Raw genomic sequence first — 27,555 nt, 5'->3', positions numbered from 1 at the left:
CCGGTGCACGGTTTCCAAGAAATCAACCTCCATCACCATCAGCCATTTGTGCATTTTCTCCATATCCGTGCATCCGTTTCAAAACCTGTTTCATGGGGATATGCATGTGGGTGATGGTAACCTACCCAAGAAGTTTCAGTTGATTCCGATGCACGGTTTCCGAGAAATCGAGCTCTGAAATCTTCAGCCATTTTCCATTTTTCTCGAAATCCGTGCATCCATTGATCACGATTTTTCTATGGGAGATGCATAATGATGATAGGAACATGCGCACCGAGTTTCAGATCAATCCGGTTTACCGTTTGAGAGCAATGGCGAAAACAAGTTCTGGTTTTGTGACCATGCAGCAGCAGGAGCTTGAAGGTGCAGATCTGAACGTGGAAACAATTGCATGCAGCTCAGATCCGGCCAGAGGACACCTGCACAAGGAAAAGCAATCAAAAATCATCAGCCAAGCCCTCATGCAATCAAAGGATCCAAGCATGCAGCAGCAGAATCAGAGCATGCAGCAGCAAAAAGCTTCACAAGCAGCCGTTTGACTTCAGGTACGTGACTAAACCTTGTTCATCTATTACATGAATCTAGTCTAAGCATTGCATGAACGAATGGAATGGTGAAATTAAGCCATGAATGTAGCAAGACACCCAGTTCTCTAGCACTCACGAGAAAGTCACGCAGCATGCACGGGTTAGTCATGCACGTGAAATTTAAAAAACATAGACAGTGTGGGCAGTCTAACTCCAGTGCAATTGATGGATGAGATTACAGGCATAGCACACACAGTTAACCACTGCAGTTCATGATAGCACAACAGTTGCATGGGCCAGCACACGTCGTTGCCACCTCACTCCACCAACAATCACGCAGACATCAATGAGCGCTCAGCTGTTAGTCAACTTGCACACAACTGGAAGTGTGGATTTTGTTGGTAATTTTTATTAGCACAAGAGCAGCTGCCATCAAGATTGCTACAGTAAGCTCTGATGCCACTGCAGAACTACGGTTTGCAAAAACACACAAATGAGGGGGCTATGGAGCATATACAGCGGAAGATTGCCAGACCAGTAAATGCAGATCCATCTGCAAAGTTTTGTTCCATAGCAATGGAAAGTTCATCTGGAACAGAAGCAAGAGAAGCTAGAGCCGTTGATTTTGCAAACAAAAATGTGATGGCTATGACTGGTGCAAAGGTTGAGGAAGAACTTTCTGTGAAACAAGGGCCGGTACTTATTTGACGGTTGAAGAAAAGAAGAAATTGAGATCCGGTGTTAAAGTGAATTTTGACTTTCTTTCTAACCACAAAAAGCTGCAGTTTACACTGACTTAGGCATTCAGCCTTCTTCCTCATCACTTGAAAGCAGTAAAAGTCAGATGGATTTGATTAAAGCAGAGAGCCTCCCTGATTTGAGTACTTTATCTATTATTCAGGCAGATTATAATGTCATATCAAGTATCTGGTGGTTCTATTCTTTCATTTCTTCATAAAAGTCTCTTTGAAGTATTAGCACAAAAGGATGAACCCGCTAGAAAAGACAGTACAAGCATAAAGAAGCATCCAAAGTAACTGTGAAGGATTTCCACTGAGATGGTGCAAAACATGCCATGAAAGATCAGGCTGATGACAGATGTTAAGAAAGAAGTCAACGTGGATGCTGCAAGGATACCTTGAAACAAGCCAAGTTCGAGCGCTTTGATAGAGAGCGTTCAAAGGAAACGAAAGGGAAATGAACAGAAAGCTTGTCAAAATCTAATTTTAAGAAAGAAAAAATGCCTCTGAGCAAAGACTGCGTTTCAAATATTGTTGATACACAGCTTTTTCAAGACCAAACTGCAGGAGTAGTATGTCGGTTTATAGTATCCACAGACCTCGATTTACAACTCAAAGCTGCTGGAGCTGATGTTATATCAATTCTTGTAAGGGTTCTTCAATCTGATACTCCTTTAGCAAAGTGCAGGGCAGCCATTTCACTTGAGCAATTTTCACAGAATTCAGGAAATTTGAGCCCACCAGTCAAGAAAAAGCAAGGTTTTTTTATGTTTCTCACCTTCTTCTGTTAGGCGGTGTAGAGTTCATAGAGGTGTCTGTTCAGATTAGAACTTCTTTCTGTCTTGTTGAGGCAGAGAAACCAGTTAAAGGCCTAGAAACACTTTTTCCCATCCAGCTTTGGCATGCAATATCTATTCTCAGGCAGTTCATTGTACTTGTGTGCTTTTATAATACATTAGACTTGCCATTTGTGTTGGATTCGTCAGCTTTCAGGCAACACAGTTCAAGGAGAAAGCACCCTCAGCCAAGCAGGCTAAGACAGTGCCGACTGTTTCTACAGGAAGACAGAGAACTGTTAGCAGACTGTTTCTACAGGAAGTTAGCAGACTGTTTCTACAGGAAGCTAGCAGACTGTTTCTACAGGAAGCCAGCGAACTGTTTCTACAGGAAGTTTGAAAAGAGGGAAGCCAAAGGAGAAATCGGCCGAGATGTTAGCCAAAGAAGCCACTAGGGCCATCAAAGATGAGGAGAGAGATTGGTTGCTCAGAGGATGAGCAACACTTTCAGTAGGGGGGTGATGATGAGCCCCAAAAATGTACAATTATTTGGGCTCATTCAACCTCCTAATTTGACTTAATCCACCATTCTCATTGGTTTATTGCATGTTTTTGATTATTTTTATGCTAATAGAGTGAATTTGGTTAGTCATTATGCCAACAAGTCTAATGGGTGCTTTGTGTAGCCTTTTTGGTCAATTTGGAGACAAAATTGAAGGTCTTAATGAGCACTTGGCAGCCAAATTCGTGGGAAGACAAGCTAGAGGATTTGTAGGAAGGTGTCCCCTTCATTTATGGGCCCTTGCCTCGAATTCTCCACCATTAGCTCGGAGTTCAAGGGCCACCGAATCAATCAACACAAGGGCAACCAAGCAAGTCAAGTAGGACTGCTGTTAACTCCAAGTTTTGGGCAGCCGAGTCCCTAAATTTTAGGAGGACTGTTGGGTCATCAAATTGTATAAATAAGAAGGCTTAGGGCCTCATTTTGATTAGCCAGTGTAGCCAGTGGATGTTAGCTAGTTAGCCAGTAGATAGTAGCTAGTAGTTAGTCATTTCATAGCCTTGTTGTAGTCATTTTGTAATTCGATTTGTATGCAATAGATTAGCTTTGCTTTCAGCTCATTCTCAAGCTCTCCTTGTGGACAATTTTGATGTAACTCTTCATTCTTGATTAATAAAGATGAATTCAGCTTTGCACCAGCTCTAAATCTCTCTTGGGAGGCTGTAGCTCTTGGGGTTGGGCCCATCTCAAGCGGCCAGTACCTCCCTTGTTTATCTTTATGTGTGTTTGCTGCGTTCTTAAAATAAAATCTGCTCTTTAGATCTTGCTTTGTTATTTTGGTTGTTTTTGTTGGTTAAAGTAGCTTTTTATGTTTGGGAATCGATTGGTAGGAGTTTGTCATGCATTTAGATCTTTCGGAATGTTCTTGCTCACGTGATGTACATGGTTCTCTTTCCAAACGAGGCTGTTGTTTATTCATTTCATTGACAGTTAGATTAAGTTAGCTAGGACTTAGTTTGTTTGCAAGAATTCATTGATTTGGTTGAATGTGAATTGTGCAGGGCATCTCTATCACTCACTCACATGGTCAAGCTTCATCAGAGCCATCTGATTCATCCCATATCTAGGCTTCTCGCTTCACACCCATCCTCTTGCCCACATAACCCTACCTTCTTCTCCATTGTTGTCTCAACTACCTTAAAGCCAAATCAGCCTTCCACATATCATCTCACCACTCCATCCATCAGTTCCTGGGTCACTTTAGACCCCCATCCTACCTCCATAACCATCCATGCATCTTCCATCAATCACCCATCCTCAAAAATCCCATTTCGAAACATCCTGTAGAAGAATTACAGAACATCCTGTAGAAACCCCTGCAGACTTCCTGTAGAAGTTCATAAACACGGTTGCATGGCATCCAGACTTTGTGAAACTCTCAGAAAGAATGTTAGGGATCCCTTAGACCCTATCTGTACCATCCCAACCTTTCCCAAAGCATTTCATCCCTTGATCCATCCCTGCACAGTGGAAAACTAGTTAGAAGCACATGCATGATAATTTCAACAACTTAAGCAAAAATACAGAAAGATGTTTTCTTCAGATAGTGATAACTTAGACACATGCATTTTACCTTCCTAGAAGTAATGGCATCTCTTTTCGTAGTTTGCATTCTTTCCTTTGCATCAATAGGACTAGTTGGTAGAATTAGGGTTTTCTAGGGTTTGCGTTTCTTTCCGCAAGTAGATTAGCTTCCTTTGAGTTAGCTTTCATCCATCAGTTAAAAAGCTTCTTCTAAGAGCTCATAGAAGTTGGCTTGAGCCCCTAGCGGACTTGTGCCAGCTGACCAAGTGACAGCTGCGGCAAGAGCTAGTACTTGTGCATACAACACCGTCGCTTCCAAGTTTGTTACGAACTACCGGGTTGATAAAATTAAAGAAGGGAGTTCCAGGAGTTGTAGCATTATTGCTACAATACTGGGGCCCACCAATATTCCACATAATTAATGTTTGTAACATAACATGCGGTTGGGGTCTAAGGAAATGAGCAAGTGTGATAGAGATTTAGCTCTGTTTGGACTAATTTGATAAGGTGATTTTTGCACAGTTATGAAATGTAAAGTGTTCATTGGTTTTTAGGAAAATATTATATGTTAGATTTGTGAAGGTTATGATAGGGAAACATAATTTTATGGGTAATATTTTTATAACAATCAAACTATTATTTACAATTGATGTCCAAGTACTAATAAATTTTTTAGTTATAGCCTGGAAAGTCCCCTAATAACAAAGCATAGTGATGTCACTTGGACATGAAACCATAAAGTCATCGTTTCTATATGTTGATAGACACAACCAAGAATTGTTGAGTACTGAAACCAAGAGCATGTTTAAATACTCATGTGTGAACATGAAAGTTTAAGGGTTTAGAATAGTTAAAATCAGAGAACTCGAGACACCAAATCTTCATATCTTTTAGAAAATAAAGAATCAATATGTTGTGATATTTGATGAAATTTGTATCTCAAAATTTTACTAGGACCAATTCCTAGCTTGGAAATGTTCAAAAGGGATGGCATATTCTATCATGTTTATGCAGTGCAGAGCTTTGAAATCATTGGAAGTTGTCGATTATGAAAATGTCAGTTGTCATTTGGATATAATGTAAAGGAGCCAAATAAAAATTTCAAAGTCTTTGTATTGGAAAGGTAGCATTAACAAGCAAGCCTAGGATCAATAGAGTTATGTCAAAGACTCCTTGTTTAAAGATACACAACAAGGGCATTTTTGAAGGATTTATCTAACCATGTTGCGTATGTAATACAAAATCCCATTCTATACAAAATAAAATCATACGTTCCATAAGCGAGTCAGACCAGAATTAAAATAATGCTAATAGAGTAAATATTATATAATAATTATTTGAAAAACGTTCTTGGTAATTGTCTTACTAGTTAAAAGAAAGAATATAGATGGAGTAAGATTGGATTGAAATCAAATAAAGGAAAAAAGTAATAATTTATATAGAGTAAGACTTGGATTCAATTGAAATAAAAAAAATAAACATACTACCTCCATGATAAAATTCAACATGTTGACCTAATGTTTCTGATACAGCCTCTATAGATCTCGAGTCTTTATGTCTTCTCTCGTCTTAACAAAATAAATGCCAACCATCAACAATGCAAGTGTCAAAGAAAATAATTAAAAAATGCACACAAACATCCAATAACAAAGGTAGATGCATGACCCTGCAGAGAAAATAATCACATAACACCAGTAAGTCTCTTTTTGTCCCATAATATTTTTGTTGTTTGAAACCTTTGAGCACTACAGAGAGGGGGGTGTGAATTAGTAGTGTGATTAATATGCAATTTTTACCAATTTAAAATTCACTTATTGAATCACACATATGTTAACTAAAAACTAATAAAAATGATAGCATGTGCATAACTAAAGACCATAAGAAACAACAAAAAAATAAACAATGCACACAAACACATCATAACACATGAGACACAAGATTTCTGGTGGAAACCCTTCCGAGAGAACGTCTACCCTTGTTGTTGTTGCTCTGCTATGAATCTCTATTAGTCAAGAAATTTGTCTTTACATAGTTAGCTAACTCTAATCAGCTTGGAGACTCGACCTCATATACAATAAGCCAACACCAACCAACCAAAAGACTCAATACTATTGATCAGCTCAGAAAACTGTATTCAAACATGGATCTACGGACTACCATCTGTTGAAGGCCACCATGACAATTGATCCTCGCCCAACCTTGATTGGACTATCCAACTCCGATTGGATGGAGAAATCATTCCTTTCATTGAAGCTTTGATATCACTGCTCCTCTCTCATGAACTCACTACTCCTCTCCTCTATGTAGATCTTGTTTCATAAATTTTCAGACTGGATCCAAGACGCTCTTCTCAACAAGGATTCAACTCTACAATCATGCTCTCAGCAACAAGACTCTCTACAAATAATAATAAAAAACACCACCAACAATGTAATCTCATCACTAGAAAAATAGTGACACAAATGAAACCATAAAAAATACTATCATCCAACAGCTAAAACTCTACTCCATGTCTCTCAAATGAACTCTACTATAACATCCAAAAATTTGATCTAAATACTAATGAACTGCTTCAAAAATATACTACAACACTACAATTTCCTTGACACATTGAAGCATCTATCCTAACAAATTGATCTGAAGCATTCTACTACTTCTCCAATGCTCTCACTCACTCTACTACATGCACCCACCCATACTCAGCTGTAAAATGATGTATATAAAATATGTTGGGTGAAATTCATATTGGGGCTAGGATCAAAAGTACATAAACTTGACAAAATAAAGCCACTAACATCACTACTTGTGCACTAAATGAATTCACAGCCTTTGGATGACTTAATCAACCATTTCCTACCTTTTCCAATTCATCTAGAAGCCCCTTGGAATTTCCATGTCAGTTTTCATCCGACTTGCGCGAGGAATGCAAAGAAAAACTCATGAAAAGCCTTAGTCGCATGCACACTAAATTCCAAACACAACTGTAACCTTCAGTCTCTCCCATAGGCTTGTCTTCTAGCGACTGGAGCCTTTTAGGCATTCCCATAGGCTTGGCTCCATGCAACTGGGGCAAAGGATGAAGAAAAACATTAAGCCTTCAACTCAAAACCTCTTCCACCTATTGGATCACCTTCTCTAGTATTTGTACAAGACTCCAAACCTCATACATAGCCTCTAATGCATTTACAAGTGGATCAAACATGTCTCCCAGGTGTCATTGCCAAGTTTACCTAAAAGGGCCTACAAACAAGGTTGGTGAGTGTGCCAACAAGTCCTCCACTCTCCAACAATCATCTGCACAAGCTTCAATACCTTTGACAAGACTTATAACACCTCTGCAACATCATCATCATCATAATGAGGCCAAGATATTGCAACAATTCATCTCCATGAGTATAAGCATGAAGACCTAGATGAAGACCTAGTTTCCAACTCAACAAGTGTGGCAACCCAACAACATGGACACCACTAGCACATGAGAAACCACAACCACACCAATGCCATCACAAAACATGATCAAGGTTGTCATCAAGATTTGACATCAATGCCAACATAACCATCTCAATGCCAACTCAACTAGATGCAATCATGCTACAATGAAGGCATCCAAACATCAACTAGTCTACAAGGGTTGACATCAATGCCAACATGAGCTAGTTGCCATCATGAACCAATTCCAACATCAGCTAGTTGGATCCATGCACACCATAATTCCAAGAATATCCCCCTTTGGCATTGATGACAACCATACAAAAACTCCAAACCAACATCCTCTATCACTCCCCCTTTGACATTAATGGCAAAGGGTCAACTCCATCTGATAAGGAAGTAAGAACTGAAGCACAAACACTGGAGCAATACATTTCTACATGGCTGAAAATGATGTATACCAACCAATAACCATAATATCAACATCAACAGAAAAAAACACATATAACCAATTAACATTTAGAGAAGTATATCCAATCAAACTCCTCTAGTAGAAGCAAAAATATGCCAACATGAGGCAATCATACAAGTATAATATGCATCACCATACAAAATATGCACATCAAGGCATCAACCATCATCTCCATATAAACAATGTAACGAAAACCATCAAATATATCTGAATCATAATATGAGGCCAAGAACGCCAATTGTCATAGCATAGCATGAGACACAACATGAACACCTCCAAGCGGATGATGATGCCAACAATGAATGGCTGAAATAAACAAGAGAAAATAGATGCTCCCCCTGAACACATGCCATCTCCAACATTAATCCATCCTGAAATGACTTGCTTCCGCTACAACATTGCTTCCTTGCGAAAAGAAAGAAGCACAAGGTAGACCAAGACTCCACATGATCATTATTGTTGACATAAACATTATACATACATGGTGGTAGCAGTGATAAAAAATACCTCATATATGACAATAGAATGACCTCATGACTCATTTTTACATGAATGCTCCAAGAGGACTAAACGAGGAAACAATACAAGCACATACCTCCATGATCATTTTATATGATATATCAATAAATACATGGCTGTTCTGGTCAACTCCTATGGACCAATGACACAAATACATAACATATCATGATTGTTACATCAACATTAGCCCATACATGTGGCTAGAAAATAACTCCATGAAACTCCTCCATAACATGCCTATCAACACAATGAATCAAACCACTAATGACTAGACCCTTTACCAACATAAAATGATGAATCAATGATAAGTACATGGCTATAATAAATTTGATACAAAAACTTATACATGGTTGGTCCATGTCAAGTCACATATGCATGTCATTGACACACTGTCTCCAAGCTAGGATAGTTGAAAGATGGTCAATAAATGTTGCCACAAGGTTGTTATACATATCTTTTCCACTCATACACAGTAAATACATCAACTTCAAAAATAATGAATGAAAATAAATAAACATAAAAAAGGCCTTTAAAAACATAGCTCCTCCTGAGTATAATATACCCCATGAGCATGTTGATCATGTGGACCTGAATATGCATGGATGTATGCATTTTCCTCCTACAATCAGCTGCCACATTAACAAAATTGTGACAATTGAAACATTTGATCTCATCCATCAAGGGGGCAAAGGAGTTTTGATTTCTCCTCTCAAATCTGCCACCATCAAACCTAGGAGTGAATGGTCTCCATGGTTCTATTATTTTCTATTGCTGGTGGATATGTTTTCTCTCTCCTTTCTTACTGCTATTGTTGGTCACATTCTTTGTTGCAAGCTTCTTTGATTATTTTTTGTTATTCTTTCTTGCATGAAAACTTGTCTCGCCCTTTTGAATATTGTTGCTAGATATGTTCACTGCTATGGTGCTCTTCACTTTCTCCAACTGTTAGTTCTTTTCTTCAAGCTCCTTTCTCAATTTGTCAATCACACCTTCAAGTGCTTCAACATAATCCTTCCTATCCTTTTGCTTGCTGCAATTAACTTCTTCTATTCTTTTTTATTCTTCCAGTTGTGTCCTCAAGGAAGTGATTTCTTACTTGAGACTTTTTTCCTTTTCATCACAAACCTGCAATTTCTTCTCATGCTCCTTACATACATTTGTTAGTCTACCAATCTCACTAGAAAAATTATTTAACAACAACCATGGCAGATTCATATTCATCCTTAAGGAGAATATAATTATGATCTTCATTTTCTTCACTAACCAAATCTGAATTATTATCACCATTGCTATTAAAAATATAACTCGAAAGTAAATTAATGTAGCTTATACCTTCAGATTTGTTGTCCTCTTGCACAATTGGTTTAACTAGAGATTCCTTCTTCATGGATCTATTCTTCTTATTCTTCTTTTTGCTTCTCTTCTCAATCTCTTAATCACTATTGTTGCAACTCCAAATAACATATGAAATCTATCCCAAATCTCCTTGGAAAATTTTAAATCTCCAACTTTCTCCAAATCTGCATTATGGAGATTTTCGAGAATAAGTCGCCTTCCTTGAGAATTTAGCTTCTTTTCTTCAGAAGAAGGAAAATCGTCATCATATCCTTCATAAAAAAAACTCCATAAGAAAATAACTTATACTTCACACTTTCTTTCCATAGCTTGAAATTTGCAGCAGTGAGAACCGATATTCCCTGAGAATCCATTCTGGAAAAGAAGAAGAAGAAGAAGAAGAAGCAAATTTCTGCCAACAAATCTCAGATCTACTCTCCAATGATCAAGATGCAAACGTTAGCCTTACTCTGATACCAATTGTTGGAAACCTTTGAGCGCTATTGAGAGGGGGGGTGAATTAGTAGTGTGATCTATATACAATTTTTACCAATTTAAAATTCACTTTTTGAATCACACATATGTTAACCAAAAACTAATAAAAATCATAAAATGTGCATAACTAAATACCATAAGAAAAAAAAAAAAAAAACAATGCACACAAATACATCATCACACATGAGACCCAAGATTTATGGTGGAAACCCTTCTGGGAGAAAAACCACCCTTGTTATTGTTGCTCTGCTCTGAATCTCTATTAGTCAAGGAATTTTTCGTTACATAGTTAGCTGACTCTGATAAGATTGGATACTCGACCTCATATATAATAGGCCAACACCAATTATCTAGGAGACTTGATACAACTGATCAGCTTGGGAAACTCTGTTCTCAACGGATCTACAGACTACCATCCGTTGAAGGCCACCATGATCAATCGATCCTCGCCCAACCTTGATTGGACTATCCTACTCCGATTGGATGGAGAAACCATTCCTTTCGTTGAAGCTTCGATATCATTGCTCCTCTCTCATGAAGTCACTTCTCCTTTACACTATGCAGACCTCGTTTCATAAATTTTCAGGCTGGATTCAAGATGCTCCGCTCAACAAGAATTTAGCTCTACAATCATGTTCTCAGTAGAAAGACTCTCTACAAATAATAATAAAAAACACCACCAACAATGTGCTCTCATCACTAGAAAAATAGTGGCACAAATGCAACCCTCAAAAATACAATCATCTAGCAGCTAAAACTCTACTCCATGACTCTCAAATGAACTCTTCTATAGTAGCCATAAATCTGATTTGAATACGGATGAACTGCTTCAAAAATATACTACAACACTATAATTTCCCTCACACACTGAAGCATCTATCCTCACAACTTGATCTGAAGCATTCTACTACTTCTCCAATGCTCTCACTCACTCTACTACATTCACCCACCCATACTCAACTCTAAAATGATGTATATAAAATGTGTTGGGCGAAATTCATCTGGGGGCTAGGATCAAGAGTGCACCAACTTGACAAAATCAAGCCACTAACATCACTACTTGTGCACTAAATTCATTCACACTCTTTGGAGTACTTAATCAACCATTTCTCCTTTTCCAATTCATCTAGAATCCCCTCGGAATTTCCATGCCAATTTTCATTTGAATTGCACGAGGAATGAGGAGAAAAACTCATGAAAAACCTCAGTCGAATGCACAACAAAGATTAAAATCAATTGGAACCTTCAATTTCTCACATAGGCCTGTCTTCCAACAAATGGAGCCTTTCAGTCTCTCCCATAGGCTTGGCTCCATGAAACTAGGGTAAAGGATGAAGAAAAACATCAAGCCTTCAACTCAGAACCTCTGCCACCTGTTGGATCACCTTGTTTGGCATTTGTACAAGCCTCCAAACCTCAGACATAGCCCCTGACACATCTGCAACTGGATCAAACATTCATCCCAAGTGTCACTACCAAGTTTACCTAAAAGGGCCAACAAACAAGGTTGGAAATAGTGCCCACAAGTCCTCCACTCTCTAACAATCATCTTCACAAGCTGCAACACCTCTTACCAGAACTGTAACAACTCTGCAACATCATCAACATCATCATGAGACCAACATACTATAACAATCCATATCCATGAGTATAAGCATGAAGATCTATATGGAGACCTAGTTTCCAACTCAACAAGTGTGGAAACCCAACAACATGGACACCACTAGCACATGAGAAAACATAATCACACCAATTCCATCATGGACCATCATCAAGGCTAACATCCAGAGTTGAAATCAGTGCCAACATAACCACCTCAATTCCAGCTCAACTAGCTGCAACCATGCTACAATGAAGGCATCCAAACATTAGCTAGTCTAAAAGGGTTGAAATCAATGCTAACATGAGCTAGTTGCTACCATGAACCAATGCCAACATCAACTAGCTTGATCCATGCACACCATAATGCGAACATTGTATGGATCTGGAACTTCTATCCTTGTTATATCTTTTAAGTTTTTCCCTATTTTAAAATTTGTACTTCGTTGAACTCTCTATTTCACAGTTGCACCTTTCTTACTATAACCAAAAAGAGTTGGAAGCCCCTGAAATCCATTTTCAGCAAAACCTACAAGGACCCCCCAAAAAAAAATTACTAACCATGGAACTGAACTCGAAATTTTCATCTAATTATAATTAGGTGGGAACAATTACTTTGCTTACGCACTGATGACAATAACATATTGTGCCTAAAAAGGATTTCTTTGGCTCAATATAGGCTTAACCCTGCTGTAACATATAAATCTAGAGGAAAATTTGTCTGCAAGTATGGTTTTCATTATTTGTAGGTGATAAACCTTAAGATAAAAAGGTACATTGATAGTTTTATTTTCCAAGCATTTCACAATTTACTTTGCAAATTTGGCTCCTTCTGATGTGAATTATAAGGGGAAGAGTTAGAGATTTTGATTGCCAAGAAGATGGGAAATATTGGTTATGCTTTCAATAGAATAGATTGGAGAAAAATCCATTCTAAGGCAAGATAGTTTTGTTCTTTTGATGATTAAAAATGGGATATCACCATGTGGGCATTAGTGTATCCTTCACTTTACACTCTAGTTTACACTTTGAGAGGGCTCGGGGATGTGCATAATGGAGATGAGACACAGAGGTAAGGAGTTCACTTATGTTATATAAAAGGACGAGTCTGATCTGAGTGAGCTTCTTAGCATTCCTCTATATTATGAGGTCATTTTCTTTCAAGGCAAGGCTTCAACACAACAAGCCTTCAAAGAAGGCCAAAGGTTTTCCAAGGCCAAATTGGCTTCATCTGGAAAGGCTACAAATTATATGTGAATACCTTCTGAGGAGGAAATCCAGTTAAACCCAATTGCAAAATACTTGCATATTTGTGCTAATTAGACCATTCATGGTGTTGATTTTAAGAACCAACCTACACCCAAAGGGGACACTACCTTTCTGGTTGTTGACATGTCCTCCAACTTTTGTTCCAAGCCTGTGGATGTCTCTAAAGTTGGGTTCATCTTTGCTGGAGCTCAAAAAAATGAAGGGGATTACAAAATTCACGCTTAGAACAATTATTTTTACAACACCTCACCTTGATTTATAATCTATATGTGTGGCTTGGTGTTTGAGGATCTCCTTGTACATGGGGGATTGAATGAAATAGAGAAGAAAAATGTTTCGTAGGCTAAGATTCTCTATGATGAAATCAATGCGAGCAATGGTTTTTATCATTTCCCAGTGGAAAAATCAGCCAGGTGAATGTGCCATTTACACTCGAGAAGTCTCAGATTGAAAGTGATTTTATCAAACAAGCAACAAGCAAGGGCATGTTGTAACTTAAGGGACATTTATCTGTGGGAGAAATGATGGCTTCAATTTATAATGAAATTCCATTGGAAGGTGTTAAGAAACTAGTATCATTTATGAAGGTCTTCCAGGCTAATCATTAATTGAGTCTGATAGAATTTGTGGTCCAAATTTGCAAGGCTAGTTATAGATCTACTCTTTTATAATTAGTTAGCCTGAATTATTTTTCATGCAATGCATAAATTGGGTGTATCTTCATAGTTAATTTGAGTTTTATTACTCTAAGTTTAAGAGTTGGGAGTCTCAAAATCTCAAGAATATTTTGGGATGGGGAAAGTCGAGTTGATGAATTTAGGAATTGTAGGGCTAGTACATCTTGTGAGGCAATATTTGAATAATCTTTTATGTCTACCTGGTAATAATTTTAGTCAATTTCTTTGTTAATGCTACTCCTAGAGCCATTTTTATATCCTATTCGTAATTCTTGGTGTAATATTATTTTTCCAATTTCATCTAATCTAGAGCATTATTGATCTAAAAAAGAATCTAGATGGAGCAAGAGCAAGATTGGATTGAAATTGTCCCAATTTTTTCTGAGTGACACAGACTTTTTACTGTGGCACACACTCTTCATTTAATCCATCCTAATAATCTCCATTATCATTAATTTACCACTACTTCCATACTGGATGCCTCACCAATAAACATGGCTATTTCAGATGAACAAAATTGGTTGATACTTGTCTATTGAGGCTGGGTCTACTGAGACTAATACAAAAATTGATACTTGTCTATTGAGGTTGGGGTTTACTAAAACAAATAAGATGAAATATTGACTAAGATAATTGAAACAGGAACTTTGAAATCCAATATCACATCATGATTCATCCAAGAGAAAAAAATTACAAAGAACCATTCAAATAATGAGCCAGTAAAATTCAAGTTTCATCCTAGGTTGTCTTTAGTCAATTAATAACCTGAAGAGATGGATATTCTTGATTTATCCCCATGTAATGTCAACTTATATAACCTCATCGCATAGGGTTAATAACAAAGAAGAAAAATGGATAGAATCGGAATTTGAGATTGATTCAGCCCACAAAGATTTAAAAAAAAAACATATTAAATATCAATTGTTTGAATGGATGCTCAGACCAAGGTTTGAGAGATCCTAATTCTGTTTAGTATCAGATATACCATAAACATGTAGAAATTCCATAATTAAACCTTAGTTATGCCATTAAATAAAAGTCAGTCACCCTAATTGGGGCTATTTCATTCCATCACAATCTTTGTATTTTTGTTTGTAATTTCATCCTATTCCGTTCTTGGTATTTTTCTTACCAGTTAAAAAAAAAAAAAAATCTAGATAGAGCAAGACTGGATTCAAACCAAATGAAGGAAAAATATATAATTTAGACAAAGTAAGACTTACATTCGATTCAAATATTTTTTTTAACATACTACCTCCATGATAAAATTCAGCCTTGATTGTGTCTGTTCAGTGGTGAATGATGCCTATATAAAATATATCAAACATCGATTGTTTGAATGGATGCTCGCACCAGGGTTTGAGAGATCCTAGTTCTGGTCGATATCAGATATATAATAAACATGTGGAAATTCCTATACACGATATAACTATTCTGCAAAAATTGTATTAATAAGTTGCACCTAAGTTCTCTGTTCACAAGAAAGGACGATGGCATTGAAGTTAATTGGCTAGGGGGGTGAAGCTGCTTGGCTCAACTCTGATATATGCAATGGCTACCTCTTCTCAGTGGTGAATGATTCCTATATCAAAAATAACCAAACCCCCCTTGCTCGAATGATCAATTATTACCTTACCCACATCTTATATGTGAATGACAGAGAGTTTGAATTTGCAGATATGTCGAATGCAATTGGCCTGAAGAAATTCAGGCATAAGAGCTCCTCCTATGAGATTCAAATCTGAAACAATCCAAGTGACAACATGAGTTCTTGGTGATTATTTTTGAAGCATTGCAGAAACCGAGATCGATTCGTGGGAGACCAGATGGTACCCAAATCCCGGTTGTAGTAGCGTAAAACTGCCTCAGAGAAACTACCATTAACTGTGTGAATCTGGCAGCCGGGAAAAGCTCACAAACAATGCATGGCCTCATCGATCAAGATGTAATCTAATCTAATGGTAAAAAATAATTGGACGAAGGATGACGAAAATGAGCCTCTTTGATTGGCTAGATCTGCCTAGCCAAGCCCAGCCCATCATGGGAACACATTCTGTGTAATTAAAGAATCAAAATAAATATGAAAACTAATTAAATAAAAATAAATATTTACAAGATTCAGAGAATAAATTTAAATGTGTTATTATATATTATAAATATTTACAAGATTCAGAGAATAAATTTAAATGTGTTATTATATATTATTTATTTCTCTATTTAGTTACAAAGATAGGGAACAAAAGAAAAATTATAAATTTATGTAACCAAAATGTAAAAACATAAATTAAAAAATTAAAAAATAATATATATATTTTATAAAAATTAAAAGAACACAAATTTTAAAATTAAAACGGATATATAAAAATAATCCAAAGAAAAGAATCACAACTAATATATAAAGAGATAAATTGTTTAACAAAGAAATAATGAATAAGTAACTAATAATTAAAAGTTAAACAAAAAAACCTAAACTTATAAAAAAATAAAATTACCTAGGAAGAAGTGGAAAAGCTAACCACATTCCATGAAAAAGAATAGAAAGAATGAATTTTAATAATAAGGAACAGGGGAAGAGAAAAAAGAAAAGAAAAAAAACGAATAAATAGCAAGAGACAAAAAATGGTCATAAACGAAATAGCAAAAGGGACCAACATAAACGATTAAGGCTATGGAAACAAAATAAAGGAATAAAAAAGAACAAAATAATAGGTCGAAAAATAAAGGATGACGCTTAGGAATTAAGGGATGGGATCCAACAATTGTTAACCTTCCATCCGTCATTCTTATTTAGCACATTAAACCTTTTTTCAATTCCGATTGCCTCTCTCAACTTATGGTGATGGAAATGAGCAATCTTGGCAATGACTTGGGAATCCTTGATACAAATGTAGTGTTTTTCCTTCTTAACAGGTTTAGCCAAAGCAGAGGAGCGAGTCCTACAATACTTTATGTTAGCCGAGTTCTCATGAATCTTTTAAATTATGGAACAACCAGTTTCTCCAATGTAGGGGGTCTCATAAGAACATGGGACTAATTAAACACCTTTCATATTTCCAGGTTCCACAGGGTCTTTGATGGATCTAAGGGAGCTGGGAATGGTGTTCAAGGATCTAAAGGTGGAAGAAACATTGTGCTTTCTAAGAATCCAAGCAATCTTGTATGTAGTCCCTTGGATAAATGGAAGTTGAACACTAAAAATAAATTCCCCAGGATCCATCCTTATCTTTAATCCTCTTAAAAAAACCTTGATACCTTGGAATCTATTATAGCCATTCATTTCTAAAACATTAAGGAGATGGATTTTCTCACTTTCCTAAAGGATCTCATTAGAAACTCTTAAAGTATGAGTAGCTAAAGTGTTAAGAACTCCCAACTTTTAGGTTGGATAGTGATGGAATCAACATGGAGATATTGCTCAATGTGAGTTTTCCTACGAAAGACCTAGTGAGAGAAAGAACCATCTTCTTTATTAGAGATAAGAATGGCAAGGAATGGTAGGCTACCGTTAACTTCAGGTTCTATGGTAAACTTGATGGATTTTTTGTTTTAGTTTTTAAAAGCCATAGTTTTTGTCTTCAGACTTTCATTGATTTGTGTTTTGACTTATTTTCATTTTTAAAAATTTCTATTTTAATTTCTATTTTTTTATTTTAATATATATATATTTTTTATGTTTTCTATAACGTCTCATTTAATAAAATATTATTTCTTTTCATTTTTATCTTAAGTTTTTTCTCTTCTGGTTTTTATATTTTTTAACATTTCATTTGAATAAAATATTATATTTTTTCTCTATGTTTTGTCCTATCTGTTGCATCTATATTGTATTTATTTGTTCCCTTTTATCGCACTATCCATCTCGGTCCTAATGATGGACTGTAGTAAGTGGTTCGAAACATGTCGACCTTAAAAATCATATGTGATTTATCCAGGAGAGACCTTTATAAATCATGAATCACATAAGCTTGCACACAAACATTGTTAATGTTGTTGTTGTTGTTGTTGTTTTTTTTTTTTTTTGTAAGTAAAGACTAATTCTATTAAAAGGAAATGAAAATAAGGTTACAAAGAGGCAGAGGCCTCAGACTAGAGCAATTGAATGCATCTAGGAGAACAGAGTTGTCCCATACTTGGGAAAAAACAGTTACAGTGATACACAAACCATCCATAGAAGCCTGACAACTACTGGAAAGCCCTGGTGCAGAGATAGAGTAATCCCTTTGAAACAGTGAAAACCAAACACCTATAGATAGAAAAATTGTACATGTTAACCGGGAAACGATGTACTGCTGAGCCAAAAAGACATAAAAGCAGACTACCAAACCCCATGAGCAGAACCAGAATATTGAAATTCCGAGCCATAAAGACATAGAACCAGATTGCCGGACTGCCAATACAAAACTAGAACATCAAAAAACAGAAGAGACTGATCCTGACCCGTGACCAAAGGAAAACTCTGAGCAGCCAAGAAGGAAACCAGGTGGCATCACATGGGGACATCCTGATCCAGTGGCTCCTTGATGACAGGGCATGCATTGCCATACCAGAAAACACCATCACGTTCCACATCATCCACACCGCTGCCATCTGGAGGAAACGACTCAGGACGGATACCACTGGAGCTGCCAGCAAAGGCCACCGAGACTTTGACTTCATTTGGCAAGCCACTAGGTGGCTGAGAAGCACTTGGAATACCTCCCTCACCATGCATGTTGCCACGCCTTTCCACCTTATCTTCATCTGCAGAACTCTGCCCAGAACCAAGGCTATCCACAACTCTGAGACCACCCTGAGGATGCTCTGCCACTGTACTCGCCGGAGGTTGAATCTGAGCTTCTTCCTCAGAGAAAATTATGGTGATATTAGCCGTAATGATGGGCTTATTCAAGCTACTCTGAAATTTAAAGTGAGTCGATTGAAAAGCATTATGCGGGAAGGGTTTTCGAGCAGGGCTGGACGGGGGTGAATTTGCTTGGGAAGAAGGCAGAGAGACAGGGGGTAGAGGTTGATCCACAGAATGAGTAGCTTGATGCTTCGCATGACCACCACGGCTTCTGCCATGACGGCTTCTCATACGATGCCTGACCATGGTTAAACGGCAAGGGGAGAGCACAGAAGCACAAAGAACTTTTGGAGAATGCCTGGTCTGTGCAACAGGAATCTGAGGAAGACTCAGTGAGCAAGACAGAGAGTGGGAGATAAACGTCCCAAGCCCAGAATTAGGAGCAACCAGGAGCCGACATTGAACTCCTGAGACCGAACTACTGCAAAGGAAATCTGCATAAGGCAGGCAGAGAATATGAGACGGGGTGCATGCAATGGGATTAAAGACCGAGAACTCCATGTTAAAACCAACTCCTTCAATGTCTCGGCGGATGTGAGCATTAATATCAACCTGCAGACGGACCTGCTCGCACCTAATGTGAGCCATCATGAGCCAGGTAAGGATGTGGAAAATAGCGCTGGCCAGCAGCTGGCATGGCCGAGCACCGTCGCTCATAAATATCCTCATTAATGTATTCTGAAATCACCCGCATCCGGGTCAAACATTGTTAATGTTATTAATGATGTTACTACTAATATTATTAATAATATTAATGTTAATAGTATGTTTTTAATATTTTTTTCTTAATTAATATTTCTATTACCTCAAAATATCATCATAAAAAATAAAACATCATAGTTTAGATCGAGTATTATCTCAGTCTGCCACAAGGGAAACCAAAACTGTTGGCAACTAACAAGCTGTAGATATATCAAAATTCAGATACGAGTTACTACTAAATAAATAATTGCTAAAGAAAACTATTCTACTAATATTAAAAAACATAAGCCAAGAGGCTAGATGAAACATCAAGTATCTAATGAAGTGACTGGGGCTGGATCCTAAGTGGTTATACCTACTGGAGCTGGAGGCTTAAGGATGCATTGTAGATGGTTCTCGCATCTAGGCTAGCAATACATGAGCATTGGTGGCATTAGAATCATTGAATTTCATTCATACAAGATATAATATCATTGCAATCTTTTTGTTTTTGCTTCAAGACCCTGCCTATGAGTGTCTTCATTTTCCAATGAAGAGTAATACAACTATGATATCGAATCTGACGTCCCTTAGTATGCCCAAGGTTAGGAACCCAATTGGCTACTTCATATTAGATTTGGGAATCATATTGTGCTTGGTTGTCATTTGTAGTCAAGGCTTTGAGTTGGTCTTCTTGGATTTCTGAAGGGGTAGAAGAATGGAATATGGCCACAATGTTTTAAGTCTAGAATCGAGCCTGAGGCTGGCCCTAAGGGCCTCTACCTCTAGACCCCTAATGATAATGTGTCCGCTAGAATGTCATGGTACTCATGGATAAGAGAGGCCAGTTTAAGGATGTCCCATAGTAGACCAAAAATCTAATAAAACAAGTTGATAGGGTCCCTAACAGTACTAATAAAAAATTAGCACTCAACTACTAGAAAGGTTTAGAGTGTAGTTTAGCAAGTTGTGACAGAGGATAAACAAACAAAGAAGAGCTTCGGGTAGTGTCCAAAAATCATAGAAACTTGGGCACACCAATGATAGCACACACCACCAAGAAACTTTCTGAACCATGAACCCGAGTTCAGCATGCAAAGGCTAGAAAACTGAAGGATTTATAGAGATTGGACATAGAACAAATTACCCCACAATTGAAGGCCCACCAAGATTGGAAATTATCTAAAAAGAGGTCAAATCCTTGTCAGCCAAAATTTTTAAGGAAAAACTTTTACAATTTTTGGTACATAATTACCAAGTTCTTGGCTTCGTTACTCATGTTAGGATTATAATGGTTTTGAGCATTAGAGCTTATATTTATCTTGTTTAAACTGTCTCTCAATACTTCCCTTTCCATTACATTATTATGTTCTTTTTCTCTTACCTCTATACATAGGAATTGCAATTGATTTCCTATATATAAATATATATTTATAAAAATATATACATATTTGTTTATATAATTAATTATACATATCAATATGTTTTAACTTTCCCATATAACAATCTTTATATGCACATTATATACCACCACAACTTTACTTTTCATCCTTTACTATAAAGTTATGCCCTAGTCTCATGACTTTTGGGTCTATACAATTACCACAACTCTAAGCTCTAGTCTCTTGACATTCTACCTTACATATATTTCCCACGTACACTTATATATGATAATATATAGTTTATGGGTTTCCTACAACCAGTTCGCATTCACCCATGCTTTGGTTGACAATCGACATCCGAGATGTTGCTTCGGTGGGAGTTACGTTAACTACCCTACCCAACCTTATTGTCATAGTTTCATTTTGTTGATGGTATTGAGGAGGAGCCCTGTAACTTCGTTCAAAACTTACCACATGCAAAGGTCTTTCTATTGAAATTCGCAGCATCTCTACTTAGCCTAGCCTTTAAAACTCGAGAGGGTTTTCAAATTTCAATAGGATGATGTGTAGGCTCGTCTCTGGTAAAATTTTCAATATTGTATGCGATTCTATGCTTATATATTGCTTGAGACTAAATTTAATTCTTAGGTAGTTTCCATAGTGATTACTAATTTGTGTTGGTTCGCTTTATAGGTATTGTAACCCTGCTTGGTATGGTTTTCTAGTTGTAGCACCAATTTCTTTTTAGGTTACACAAAAAGTGTTTCCAGTTTATTCTAGAGATGGCCATTGAGTTCATCTTCAGGGTAAAATTTTCAAAATCCATAATCCATTTAGTTGTTTTGTACACTCCTTTTAACTTCTATGGAAACTATCCACTCTATACTTTACTGTTCAATTCTCCATTCCTACATTTCTATTATTAAAAAAATAATTATTCATATGCTTATCTAAATCCTTTTAGGAATAAGTTAAAGGCTTCCATGATCCTCCCAACCTTGAACTGACTCTCTGTCCCCCTCGAGCTCCACTTATAATACGTTTTAAGGTAACTGTCTTTATCTCCCACAATTCCTTGCTACAAAATCAACCACATGACATTTTTCTCCACTCATGCCAATTTATTAGTGGTTTGTATCTCTGTCAAATTTTCTCTTTTTCTCTCCTACCTTCTACAAAAGTTAAAGAGTAATAATAAAGATAAAAGGAGGAATTTTCTCCCTTTTTGTTTTTCCCATATAGGCATAATTGGCTTCAACTATTTTCCTGATAGTTAAGGGTTAAAATCTCATTTTAGTCTTTAACATATTATAGAGAGGATTGATATACAAAAAATAATTTCTTGTTTCATTTTTGAAAATAGTATTTACATCAGCATATTTCATCATATGTCTTTTATTTTTTCCAACCAACAAATAAATAAAAAGTCACATAGTAAATTTTCGAGGGGTATTACATCTCCACTCCCCTTAAAAGGGACATCATCCCAGGTGTTTCCAGGAATCAATCATTATTGAAACAACATAGGAAATGTCTTTCTCTTCCATTTCCTAGGTAGCCTCCTCATGCCCAAAGTGCTACCATTACACTTTAACCTAGGCGATGGCCCGATTCTAGTGTATAATCTCCCTCTGATTCAAAATTTTTGCACTGGTTTGACCTGGAACTCTTCTTCCGGTTTGACCTGTACAAAATTCCAGTCAATTATATGAGTCATGTCATGTATATATTTCTTTAAGGGATACACATGAAACACATTATGGATCTTGATATGTGTTGGTAGTGCTAGCTGGTAAGCCACTGATCCTACCCTAACCAATATCTCAAATGGCCCACAAAACCAAGAGGCCAATTTAGAGAATCTCCCCAAGTTCAAGGGAATATTTTTGGGTCTTCCTTTAACATAGACATGTTCACCCACTTGAAACTCTTTACACGTCCTTTTTAAATCAACGTAACTTTTATGCCCATCCTAAGACGCTTTCAAATTATGCCTCATTCTTTTTACATTTATTTAATTTCCTGTAACTGGTCTAACCCCAACACAATTTTGTCTTAATTTCAACACCAATTTAGAGGAACGTGACATTTCCTTCCATACAAAGCTTCAAAGGGGCTCATTTTAAGTGATGCATGATAACCATTGTTATAGGCGAACTCCACCAAATGTAAATAGTTTTCCCACTTGCTGGGATGCTTCATGACATACATGTGTAGCATGTCTTTAAGGACCTAGTTGATCCTTTCTATTTTTCCACTGGGTTTCAAATGGTATGTAATGATAAAATTTAGTAGTGTACCCATTCCAACAAACAAGGCTTTCCAAAAATTTGAAGTGAACTTTCTATCCCTATCTGATATTGTTGTCTTGGGTACACCATGAAGTCGAAAAATTTCCTTCATGAAGACTTCTGCCACTTACGTAGATTTGTAGGTAGACTGTACAAGAATAAAATGGGAAGCTTTAGTTAAATTATCTACAACTACCATAATAGAGTAATGTTGTCTCCTTGTTCTGGGTAATCCATTTAGAAAATATAGTGATATCACCTCCAAATTCCATTCAGGTATAGGTAGGGGGTTCAACAATCATGCTAGATGTTGGTTCTCTGTCTTCACCAACTGACATTCCTGGAACCTTTCCAAGTAATCAACAACATATTTATTCATTGATGGCCATAAAAAATCCTTTTTAAGAGTAGAAATCATTTTCTGATATCTTGGATGTGTTGCATATGATTTTTGGTGATATTCATTCAATATTAATATTTTAATTTCACCTGCATTTGGGATATACAATTTGTTTTTATATACCACCAATCCTTTTTCATTAATTTCATACTCCAACTACTTTCTTTGAACAATTTCACTCCTTAATCGGTCACGCATCTTATTAAAATTATGATCGTTTATTGCTGCTTTTTCTATTTGTTCAATGAAATTTGTTTCACTTTTTCTTATTGTTACCTGACATAATTGTTTTAAACAATGAATCAATGCATCTACTACTTTATTTTGTTTCCCATTTATATGTTTGATGTCAAAGTCATATTCACTTAGGAACTGTTATCACCCCAAGAAACTCTCCTAGGTTGTATCTCAGAGATGCTCGGGAACATTACAAACTCAACAAAAATGTTGGAAATGGGTGGATGAGTGGAAGGAACGATGCATATTCAAGCTAGATAACCACTTCGACTATGCTTAACCCCAGACATGGGTGAACAAGCCCAGACTACAAGGCTTTAGACCACCAATTACTCACAGTTTGAGGAATAAGTGAACATGGAGAATACTGACCACACCAGCAGATGCACAAGACCATGTGATGGCCGGCTGCAACTAGTAAAGAGGTCTACAAATCTATTTCCTAATGCACAGACAGGATGACAGCTCTCTGGCACTAAATAAACAGAAACCTGCATAGCACATTCAATGATACATACTAGATTCTAAAACAGAGGTGGGATGACAGCCCATCTAATACTAAACATCAAGATCACATGAAAAATACATAACAGGCACAACCTAGAACAGAGTAGAAATGGACAGTGAGCAATTAACAACAAAAGAAGCTTGTATTAGCTGAAAATGAAGACTAGACGCTGCAAATATCACATTAGTTACATTCTCCAAAAGTTGAACCTTACATCAAAACTACAACCATCAACCCCCATTACATTTGTGTTCTGGGTCTATATAGAGTTTGTTTACAAAGATATTCTGTTGTTCTATGTGTGGAGGGGTCATAATGGACCACCAACCACCTTAACTCTCTGATGGAGTCTCTGCTATGATCTGCTGCTTTAATGAACAAAATTGGCCTTTTCTGCTGCTCGGTCGTCCTTCCTGAACAGGTGGAGTATTGTACAGAAGAAGTTCCATAACTGATAAATGCTTTAACTGCTCAAGGCACGTCCTTCTCTTCTCGGCCATACTTTCTATTGAATGCAGTGGTTGAGGAATAACTGCACTGGGTACAGGTAGTTGATCACCGTTGTCCTTCGGAAGCACAGCTCAGTCAAAGGTGGCGTAGACTTCATGGCGGGTGTATAGAGTGAACGGAGGAACGAGGCTGACCGTCGGATTGCACAGATCAATGATGGAGACAGCGCGACAGGGGCTATCAGGCAGAAGCAAGGCAGACGATCGTGAGCCATTGGATCTCGAATGGACAGATCCAATGACGATCGGGGGCGGAAGATGCACGTGAGATAATGCGCGGGGACGGGCGGGACGGCGGTAAGTGGTATTCCCCGCACCACTTTTCGGAGGTGGCGGTAAACGTACAACGGGCGCGCAATTCCATTCAAGTGATGACGCATGGTGGATGTGACAGGTAGGAAACTGCTTTCCCCACTGGTTATTGCGCGTGCATGTTTCAGTGCCAGGAGGTGCGAATACCATCCGATCGTGGCGGGGGTTGATCGGATGGTGTGGAGTTAAATTCATGTGTTTACGACTGATGTGACAGGGAAGGACTTCGTGGGTAGCACTTTTTGTGAAGGCGCGCCGTTATATGGGTTAAACCTTAGCGCTGAGGGGCTTGGCCGAAAAGGGGCTTACACAGGGTCTTGGGAGAAAAACAGAGATGAAGAGTTTAAGGGAGAATAAGGAGAATGAAGGGGAAGTGAGGAATGGACTGATGCAGGATTTCCTTGAACAGCAGCAGCACGGACGGGTCTGCATTTGGCCCTCAAAATGTTCAAACATGTAGCAGAGCTAACATGAACACCATCCATTTGACCTACTTGGAATTCATGCCAGGTTGGCTAAAAAAAGAATTCAGACTTATATAGTCTATAACTAAAGTGAATTTCTAACCAATCCGGTATTGTCTCCACATATTGAGGGTATGAATAACCACTACCAATTCTAGATCATAAACCACATAATTCCTTTCATGTTCCTTTAGTTTTCGTGACTCATAAGCCATCATGTTTCCCTCTTGTATCAACACCCTTCCAAGCAAGCATCAATACATACTACAAAATATTTATCTGGTTCTACTATTTTTAACAAAGATGCCACAGTTAATAAATCTTTCAGCTTCTCAAAAATTTCTTGACATCTTTATGTCCACACAAATTTCACTCCCTTCTTTTGTATGGAAGTTATTGGATATGCTAGTTACGAATCCCTCAATAAATCTATGGTAATACCTAGTTATTCACATAAATGACATTATATTCACCATGTCTTTTGGAATAAACCAATCAAGGATGGCCTTTACTTTCTTGAGATCCACCGTTATTCCCTCTTTCGAAATTACTTGTCCCATATACTGTATCTTGTCCTGATAAGATTCACACTTGCTAAATTTTGCATTTAACTGGTGTTCATGTAGGGTTCATATCATTATTTCGAGGTGATGCTTATGCTCTTCTTGAGACTTGGAATAGATGAAAATATCATCTATAAAAATCAATACAAACTAATCTAGAAACTTACTAAACATGCTTTTCATCAAACATATGAAGGTAGCAAGTACATTTGTAAGTTCAAAGGTCATATTGTAAATTTGTAGTGTCCATATCTCGTTTGGAATGCTGTTTTTGGTATGTCTTCCTCTTTAATCCTATGGTGGTGGTGACTAGATCTTAGGTCTATTTTAGAGAACGCTATTGCCCCTTTAACTTGGTTAAACAAATCGTTTATCCTGAGTAGGGGATATTTATTTTTAATGGTCAAATTATTCAACTGACGTTAATCAATGCACATCCTAAAAGTTCTGTTTTTTTCTTAACAAAAAGGACTAGTGCACCGCATGGTGACACACTGGGTCTGATGTACCCTTTATTTAATAATTCTTGTAATTGCATCTTAAATTCCATCAGCACTAGCATGCTCATTTGATGAGGGTCATTTTATACTGGAGTTGCTCAAGGTATTAATTCTATAGAAAAGTTTATTTTCTTTTTTGGGGCAGACCTGGAATTTCATCCATAAAGACATCTGAGTAGTCATGAACCACTTCTAATTCAATTACAGGTTTAAATGACTTGTTTGACAAGTGATCCTCTTCCTGAATAGAAAACCGCTTGCATCCCCTTCTTTCAACCCTTTTTAATTGTAATGTTGATACTTGGCATATGGAAATGGGCCTGGATATTCCCTTTATAATATGGGTTTCATCGTTTTATGATGTGTAAGTGACAGTTTTCTCAAGGCAATTAACAATTTTCTAATGCCCTTGTAGGCAATCCATCCCTACCAGGATGTCATAGGATCCTAATAGTAAAACATCTAAGTTCATGGTGGTGTAATTTCCATTTAATGTAACTAGGCATATCTTTACCCAAATTGTAACTTTCCTTTTTATTCTCGTGGCCAGCTAAACTAACCATGATTTTTTTGTATTTTTCAAATTGCAACTTACACTTTTCTACTACCTGGGGCCTAGCACAACTCAAGCTAGCACCAGGGTCTATCAATACAAAAATAGGTTGGTTAAGAATAGTACCTTATATTTCTACCATTGTGGACTAATGCTCTGCTTGGCATCCTTCCAATGATGTGTTGATGTGTGATATATTTTTGGCCATGACATTAACGGTAGAGGTCTCTTGTAGGTTCTGCAGATTTTGTACAGACTGAGTATTATAGGGAAAATTTCACAACAAATAGTGTTCTCTGCAACCCCAACATTTTAAATTTTCCCTATATTTATTGTTACCTCCTTTGTTGATTTCTTCCTATTTAGACCCAACTTGGATTTGGTTTTG

General features: G+C 37.2%; 1 pseudogene; it reads left to right on the top strand.

Moving 5' to 3' along the window:
* The first annotated feature begins 1,031 nt into the window (after positions 1–1,031).
* LOC149181341 (phosphoserine aminotransferase 1, chloroplastic-like) lies at positions 1,032–13,855 on the top strand (annotated as a pseudogene).
* Positions 13,856–27,555: the final 13,700 nt, after the last annotated feature.

This window comes from Pinus tabuliformis, chromosome 3_2 (genome assembly GCF_031772625.1).
Source record: "Pinus tabuliformis cultivar Carrire ecotype Pingquan chromosome 3_2, CPIR1, whole genome shotgun sequence".
Taxonomy (NCBI): domain Eukaryota; kingdom Viridiplantae; phylum Streptophyta; class Pinopsida; order Pinales; family Pinaceae; genus Pinus; species Pinus tabuliformis.
This window is presented reverse-complemented; position numbering and strand designations above follow the sequence as displayed.